Source organism: Petaurus breviceps, unplaced genomic scaffold (genome assembly GCF_028583685.1).
Source record: "Petaurus breviceps papuanus isolate PSGF00001 unplaced genomic scaffold, PetGlider_PUasm1.0 225, whole genome shotgun sequence".
NCBI lineage: Eukaryota > Metazoa > Chordata > Mammalia > Diprotodontia > Petauridae > Petaurus > Petaurus breviceps.
Window position 1 is genome coordinate 1,657,727 of NW_027185889.1, and position 8,254 is coordinate 1,665,980.

General features: G+C 35.9%; 1 pseudogene; it reads right to left on the bottom strand.

Moving 5' to 3' along the window:
• Positions 1-1,198: 1,198 nt before the first annotated feature.
• On the bottom strand, positions 1,199-2,115 carry LOC138166592 (transcriptional enhancer factor TEF-3 pseudogene; annotated as a pseudogene).
• Between the last annotated feature and the right edge of the window lie 6,139 nt (positions 2,116-8,254).

The window sequence follows — 8,254 nt, forward strand, 5'->3', positions numbered from 1 at the left end:
CACTACAATGGACCCTTCCTGTCTGCCTGCTGGGCTGACTTCAGCAGGAAGTTTCTCCCTGTCACTTTTTGGGTTCTGTAATTCTAAAGTTCATTTAGAGTCATTTTTCATAGGTATTTGAGGTGGTTATGGGGGCAGCGCAGGGAGTTTTCCTGCTTCTACATTGCCATATTGGTTCTGCTCCCTCAGGGCTTTTTTTCATAAGTCTTTTAAAAGGTAAACACATCTCAGCTGCAATCTTGTGGCTGAAATATATTCTGTCACTAGTAATTTCCCTATCTCCTTTTCCCTTGGGGAATCTGCCAACCTGGTTGTAGACTGACAGTTGCAAGATAAATGGAATGATTTGTTACTAGTCTAGAACTTTCAATACTAACATATACAATCTAATTGCAGTAGAAAAGACAATGAAGTAAAATGTGATTCATTTGTGGAATTACCTGATCTAAAAATCAGTAGGAGAATCAATACTAAAGGTCCATTACTCCTGAATATTCTGAATTCTTATGATGAGTAGAAAAATTAATACTGTAAACATGCCTTAAAGGAATGTTCCCTATCAAACTGTCTTGCATGATTCTAAAATGCATGATTTAAGATTATTCATTGTGGATGAGCACAGTTTTCCACATTATGTTTTAAAATCTCACGGGGGTTGGATTTAATCACTTAAAGAAATGTGATTTTATAACTGAAGACAGGCACCAATATATAATGAGGATATTAAAATAAAAAATTATTGATTGACAATTTCATTATCATCAAACAAAGGTAATGTTGGATCTCATCATGCTTTTCCCCTCCATGAAAATCTCTGATACCTCCCAGTGGTGTCTTGCATAATTTTCAAAACCTCTTAGCCTTTTAACAAGATTTTCCACAGTCTGGCACCAACTTGCTCACATAATCATTCCTTCTGAAATCTCCTATAATTAAAATTTTTCTTATTCATTCATTCATTTATTCATTCATTCATTCATTCATTCATTCATGTATTTAGTAACAAATTCCTTGCTGAGTCTGGTGAATTCGTTTTTTTAACGTATCGAGTTTATTTGAGGTTAGGGGATTTTGTTTGCTCTTGGGGTGGGGGGGGGAGGATTTTCTCTTCTTGATTCTGAACTTCAGACATAGAGCAGATCTCCCTAATTTCCCGGTACACACACAGCCTGACTCTTGTTCTCCATCCCCAAGTCTCTTATTCTTTCACCAGGTGCTAGATCTGATGTTGAGCTACATACTCACTTGTAGACATTTCAAATAAATATGCAATACACAGTAAGGTTTCCTGGGTATCTCTGTTGGTCACCACCTGCAGAATAGTGAAATTCTCCAATACATTGCTCATCATGTATTTCTCTGGCAGGTTCTTTATCTTATGGATGAAGCTGATCATAAGATCAACAAAGAGGGGACCAGTGAATTCGGTAGGAGTAGTGGCCATTCTCACTGTGGGTGTACTCTCTCTCTATTTTCTCCACAACCTGTTTTCCAAAGGAGCAAACTTTGGTGGAGCAGGTGATGATCATGTTCTCAGGACTTTCATACTGACTGGAGACACCATAAAAAGACCTACCTTTGTCCTTGATGTGGTGTTGAGATCAGCCCAGAACTTGACAAGGAAGAAGGCATTTGAGGGGCCTTGTTCAAAGAGCTCTTTGATTCCTCCTTTCTTATCAGGGAATTTGTCATAGATCTGGTGGATGTCCACCGCTTTGAGGTAGGGGTCACTGTAGCTGGAACTGGACTGGCCAACATATACAAACAGGTACTTGTTATATGTGTCTGGGTCTTGTTGCTGCTCCAAGAAGGCAGAGAACTCCAATATCCAGAGCTTTGACATGGCCACACTTTGGCTTTGCCATGGAGGGGTTGATGGTAACAGGGTGGACCCAGCAGGAGATTCAAACCCTGGTAAATGGAGCAGAGGCTGAACAGCATAGGTTTGCTGAGAGAAAAGTTTCACGGGAAGTTCTGGCTTGGTCTGACAAAGTTCCTTGCCAAAACCTGAGAATGCTGGTAGGCTGGTCCCTGGGTAAGGGTCATTTTGTTGTGGAAGGCTGTAGCAGAGATGATCTGAGCAGATGGCATGATAGCCATATTCTGTAGGGCTTTGTCCTTAGCTGCCTGATCCTTTAACTTGGCTTGGATCTCCTGAGCTCTATGACAGGCCAGCACCTGGATGTGGCTAGATACCTGCTTCCTGGTTCAAGTTTTCCCAATCTGGAGCATAGTATAAGGAGCAATCAGCTCATTATGGCCTGTCCCAGGATGGGGGATGAGAGAGTGATGGTATGCTAAATCAGTTCTGAGGTCTGCTCTGAGATGCACCAACTGTGCTCCAGGTCTCCAATAATGCTGAACAAGGAAAGGGGCAAGAAGACCCTGGAAGGAGACTGCTAGCTGGCAGAGATTGGGAGGTAAGAGGTTGTAGAGGGCTGGGCTGGGGTGCTAGAGCCTTGTGGAGTCTGCTGTCCCCCACCAACTTCCTGGCCTCAAGTTTGAAAGGGGGAAGCCTCTAGTCTGGTGAATTCTATGGACATCTCAGAATAAGGCTTGTTTACATGCATAAAATAAAATACATAGGATTTAAAAAAACATTTATATTGGAACATAGTTATCAATTTTAAAGATCATGAACTTATGGTTAAGAAATCTTGACTATAAATTCTCTACATTCAATATACACTGAACTAGTCATAATTTCTTAAATGTACTCTATATTTATTGGTCTCCCATCCATTGATCATGCTAATCCAATTGTGAAGAATGACTTCTCAACCCCTACCCTTGCTACCTCCACTTAATGAAATATTTACCACTTTCTCCAGGGCAGGGACTATGCCTTAGCCTTTTATGATCATTTTATTCCCAAGTTATGCAGCACTATTCCTTGCACACACAGAATGGTTGCTCAGTGTATGAATCAGTGAATCACTGACTGACATTTGTATAAAGCAGAAATTGAAGGTTGGTATTCTTTATGTTTTACAAAATCATCAATCAACACACACTTATTAAATATCTTCTATGTGCAAGATACTGGTAACTGCTGTTCTTAAAAATGACAAAAAGACAATTCTTCAACTTAAGCTCACAATCCGATGGGACAAATTTATACAAAACAAGATATATACAGGAAAAATAGAAAACAATTAACAGAAGGAAGTCACTATAATTAAGAAGGCTTGACAAAGACTATCAGTAAAAGAGGATTGTAACTGGATACAGGCAAACCTCATTTTATTGTACTTGGGTACTTAGTGCTTCCATATGATGTATCTCATTTGATTCACAAGATAGTCCTATAAAGTAGATAGTGCATATATTATCCACACATTAAGAAATACATTTTATTGATGTGTTTTGGCTTTACATTAACTTTATTTTAAAAAAGTCTCCCCTCTGCAGAGCTATCATTTGCAAGAAAAGAAAAAAAAAGAGAAAGAGGAAAAAATTAAACAACTTAGTCAACACATCCCTTGAGTTTGATGGTATATATATATTCCTAACCTCTAGTTTGGCACCACTGCCAAGAAGGGAAGGAGACTCATTTCATCATGTCTTCTTCTGATCAAGGCTGATTATTATAATTATATAGCTTTCTAGTTTGCTGTTTGCTTTTGATGTTTTTTATTCCATTTACTTTTTTTGTAGTCATTGTACATAGTGTATACCTATGTCTATTAGCTTCATTCTTTACCAGTACATTAAATATTTTTCTATATTTCTCTATATTTTTCATATTCACCATTTCTTATTACTCAAAAGTTCCATATATTAACATACCATTATTTATTTTTCCATTTTCTAATTAATGTATTTTTAGTGGAGGAAGGTTTAGTCATTATTTGTTTTATACTCTCATTTTATAAATGGAGAAATTCAGTCTCGGAGAAATTAAGCAATTCTCCAAATATTTAAACAATCAGTAATTAATAGAATATGGACTCAGGGCCTTTATAAGTTGCCATTCCTACAACACCCACAATAATTATTAGATATTTAATCTCTTCAAATTTATTATTTTCTGCCTCTCTTAATTGTAGTGCCCTTCCAAATTGATCTTTTTTTTTCTTTTGTAAATGCCCTGGATATACTCATTGTATAACAATCTACAAAAAATGTAAGTTGCCTCCTCATGATTGCAGCGAAAAGCCAAATGTATAAAGAATTCATATCATCCAGTCCAGGCAATGCTATCAAATATACAAGTCAGAGTGTTGGCCCACAAGAGATGAAAATGAACTGAGGCCATGGAAGACTAGGAAGAGGAGAGTGACTGAATTGCCTTGGGAAATTGCATGGGGTTTTGAACAACAGCCTTTATCTATGAATTTTATGATCATTTTTATGATCATTACAAACCACAGAATACCTTAGTCTAGGAAGAACTAAAGTTAAGAATTGTTTACTACTTGTAATGGGTAAAGTGTACCATATTACCAGTGAAGAAGTAGGACAAATATTTAAAGGAAATTATGACCCCAAAAGAAACTGACCCAACATCTTAGCAAGAAAAGGGGCATTTGATAGTGAGCCTCTGTACTACATTGGCTGGTGGATTTATGAGAACATCAAGACAAATATTTCATAGAATAAGAAAAATGCGGTTGACTATTAATCTGCATTCTTGTAGGAAAACTGAAAACGAAGAGATCACAAATCCAACAATGTATTCAAAAAAGGTGGGGGTTGTCTATGATCCTCAAATCAAATATGTAGGACTATTGGTCTCACACTTGGGATAATTCTTTGGAACAGGAACTCATTAGAGGAGAACTTTAGTGGAAGCAATCATAGTTTTGTCCATCAATGCCTTATTATTTTATAAGTATGGGGTCTATCTCAAACTCTTGAGTATCACAACTACTCTATGTCTTAATAGATGGTCTTCGAGGATTACTTTGGTATACAAATTTGTCACTTTAGCTAACCCAATAATAAGTTGCTCCAAACTTACCTATGTTGATCCTAGGTTGGAAGACATACATTCTTTGTCAACATTACATGTGAAACCTTTTTGACTTGAAGGAGCTTCAGAGCAAATGTTCTGATGTACAGCCTATTGAGTTGTAGCTACCCCCAAGCCATGGTAATTCATTAGAGTATGAGTAGAATGGAAGTCAGATCTTTTAAGTTTTATAGGTGAACCACATCAAATGGAAATGGCCTTGGGAGGTGGTGACAGACTTTGTGGTATACTGAGACTTCTGTAAGCTTTTTCCATCTCTCCTTGTCCCTATTCATCTCAGTTTTTGTGTCTGCCTCCCTAAGGAAATCTCCTTCATTATGAAGTCCCTTTGATATTAAATATCATGAGACCATAACATAGTTCAGACCAGTGTGTTAGGGAATATGTTCCCTTCACTCTAAAGCACAGTGGCATCATGGTGGGTCTCTGAAAATGAAATTCCTGAATGCCCTTATGAATTAACTATGGTTTTATATGGATCACAGTACAAAAAAACAAATGAATTTTATAGACAAATATGGCCTAACTGGAGTCAAAGCTATGCAGTATATCTAAGTAGAGTTATTTATCTCAATAAGTTTTGGACAGAGTTTCTGGATTATTTTGTTTTTCTGAAGCCATTAATGTATTTTTCGTTCTATAGCAGATATGGTGGGCATGTGGGCAGTTGGTGGAGCAGTGGATAGAATGCTGGTCCTGGCATCAGGAGAACTCCTCTTCTTAAATTCAAATCTGGCCTCAGACAGTTATTAGCTAAGTGAAACATGAAAGTCATTTAATCCTGTTTGCCTTAGTTTCCCCATATGTAAAATGAGCTGGAGAATTAAATGGCAAAACAACTCCAGTATCTTTGTCAATAAAACCCCAAAAAGAATCAGAAAGAGTCCAACACACCTGAAAAATGACTAAACAACAACTGTGCCAGATATTTCACACTCAAAGTGTAAAAAGTTAATGTGACAGGATGAGTCTTGATACAAAAGGAATGAAGACACAGTACCCAGCCTTGAGGGTATTATTGTCTACTTAAGGAGACAGAATATAACTTACTTTTAAAGATGAAAGAATAAAGAAATACTCAGAAGTGTGATTAATTTGATGCTTATATAGTAAGTCTATAAGTGCTTAGGGGCCCAGAATGATGGAGTGATTAGAAATAGATGGTATTAATCCATCAGAGCTGCTTAGAAGAGGTGAATTTGGAGGCTGTTAATACTTTCAATATATCCCTGAAGGAATCTCACAAAAAAGAATTGTTATTCCCTATTTTAATTTTAGATAAGGACAAAATTTCCAAGGAAAGTTATTTTAAATTTGTTAAAATATTGATTGATAATCTCTATTTAGAAAGTGTAGATAAATGAAATTCTTGATTATTTGCTACTGGTGGGGATAAAGGAATAAGTTCATTACAAGTATAAAACAATAGTATAGTTTATACTGCCTCTCCCTCCTTATTAAGGTTCTTATCTTAAATAGAGAGTTATTGAAAACTGGAAACATTTTTCAATGAAGAAAGGGGAATATGAGTTGTTATAACTCCTTTCACAACTTCTCAGCATTAAAGGCATCAGACAATCACCAAACATTGTTTAGGACATCTTGAAGATCGCTCAAGAAAAACATTTATTAATTACAAAAGACAAAATTGAAGTAGCACCTATCCTCCAGGAGTTTCAATTCTACTGACAAAAAGAAGGTGCAAGTATGTGTATGTATACACATGTATATATACATATGTGTATATATGCACCCACATGCATACATATATTTGTCCACATGAATATACACACACACACACAGATGTCACTTTTTTATCTACTAATAGCAAAGAAAAATAATGTCTAAAATAGCAATGGCATCAAGGAAATGCCTCAGCATTTCTAACATGGAGACCACACCCTTGTGGTCTCCAGGAAACCAGTCATCTTACAACTCTCCTTGCCACTATCCTGGAGAAGCTTGTGAACTTGGCCTATATATATTGTAGCTCTATCTATCTATCTATCTATCTATCTATCTATCTATCTATCTATCTATCTATCTATAATCTATCCATGTATCATCTCCAAACTATATTATGCATATATACATGCATATATTCATTATATATGCATTGTATCTATAAATTCAGTGCATACGTGTATACATCTCTATCTATATATATACATATGTGAATGCATATTGAATTAATATTAAATACTTTTAATGTTCTCTCCAGAATATTTCTCCTAAACTGGAATGAATGAGAATAAATAATTACTTCCTATTCAAATCACATTTAGTTTTGCATATAGACTTTACTCACATCGCCTTTGGGATCTTTGCTCTTTTTACTGATGAGGAAACTGATGATCCTACAGTCACATTGCTAATAAACATCTAATGCAGATTGTAAATGTTGGTTTATTTTTGTCAAAGAACAACACATTTTCCACTATCCTCTTCTGAATGCCATCTCATAAATTTACCAGCTCTCTAAACCTGAATAGGTCACTTGGCCTTTCTGCTTTAGTCTCTTAATCTGTAAAATGCCCATAATAATATCTTACTTTAATAGCTCAATCCTACTTAATAATAGCTTACTTTACAAGGTTCAGGTGAAGATTAAATGAAATAATATATTAATATGTTCTTTAAATCTTCAAGAGCTACAAACATCTAAGCTTCAATTATTATCAGGACCAGAGAGTGACTTTTCCATTGTACAGAGTATGAATACCCTATATAGGGTATAAATGTCCCTTTAATCGCAATATTTCCCTTGAAAGAAAGGAAAGAATTGCACATAAACGTAACCTGTTCTCAGTGCATTAACTGCATATCTCTGGTTTCTAGTGCAATAATTAACAGCAAGGTGTTTAACAATGCTAGAATGTATAATTAGACTTCAAATTTAACACCCCATTAGGATGAATAAAAAGGAATTTTGCACTTGTCTTGGTAATATTGTTTCAGACTATTTGACAGTGGATCAAAATAGACAAAAAGTGCATCAATTTATGTTGTCAAGGTTAGCTTTGCAACAAGAAAGCTCAGAAATTCAATTTTTAAGAGATGAAAGCTTAGATTTCTGTAGATGGAGACTTGTGAATATATATTGTTCTGACACAGGATTGCCTTTGCTGCATTCCATTATCAAGCGATACTTATCCTTCTTTAGGATCCATAATTTGGTTTTCTGATTAAACTTTATGGTAGCTTGATTCTTCTAAACTGAGAGATATCAAGCCTCTCTCTCTCTCTCTCTCTCTCTCTCTCTCTCTCTCTCTCTCTCTC